This window comes from Octopus bimaculoides, chromosome 12 (assembly GCF_001194135.2).
Source record: "Octopus bimaculoides isolate UCB-OBI-ISO-001 chromosome 12, ASM119413v2, whole genome shotgun sequence".
NCBI classification, from domain to species: Eukaryota; Metazoa; Mollusca; class Cephalopoda; order Octopoda; family Octopodidae; genus Octopus; species Octopus bimaculoides.
In genome coordinates, this window is record NC_068992.1 from 52,290,702 (window position 1) to 52,290,942 (window position 241).

A 241-nucleotide genomic window follows, 5' to 3' on the forward strand; every position below is an offset into this window, starting at 1 on the left:
CAGGCTTCTTGCAGTTTCCATCTACCAAATCCACTCACAAGGCTTTGGTCGGCTTGAGGCTATAGTAGAAGACAGTTGCCCAAGGTGTCACGCAGTGGGACTGAACCCCGAACCATGTGGTTGGTAAGCAAGCTACTTACCACACAGCTAAAACATTTTCAGGATGGTTCTCCAGCATGACCACAGTCTAATGACAGAAACATTTCTTTTTAAACAAAGAAAGATAACAGTCTCATTCTCT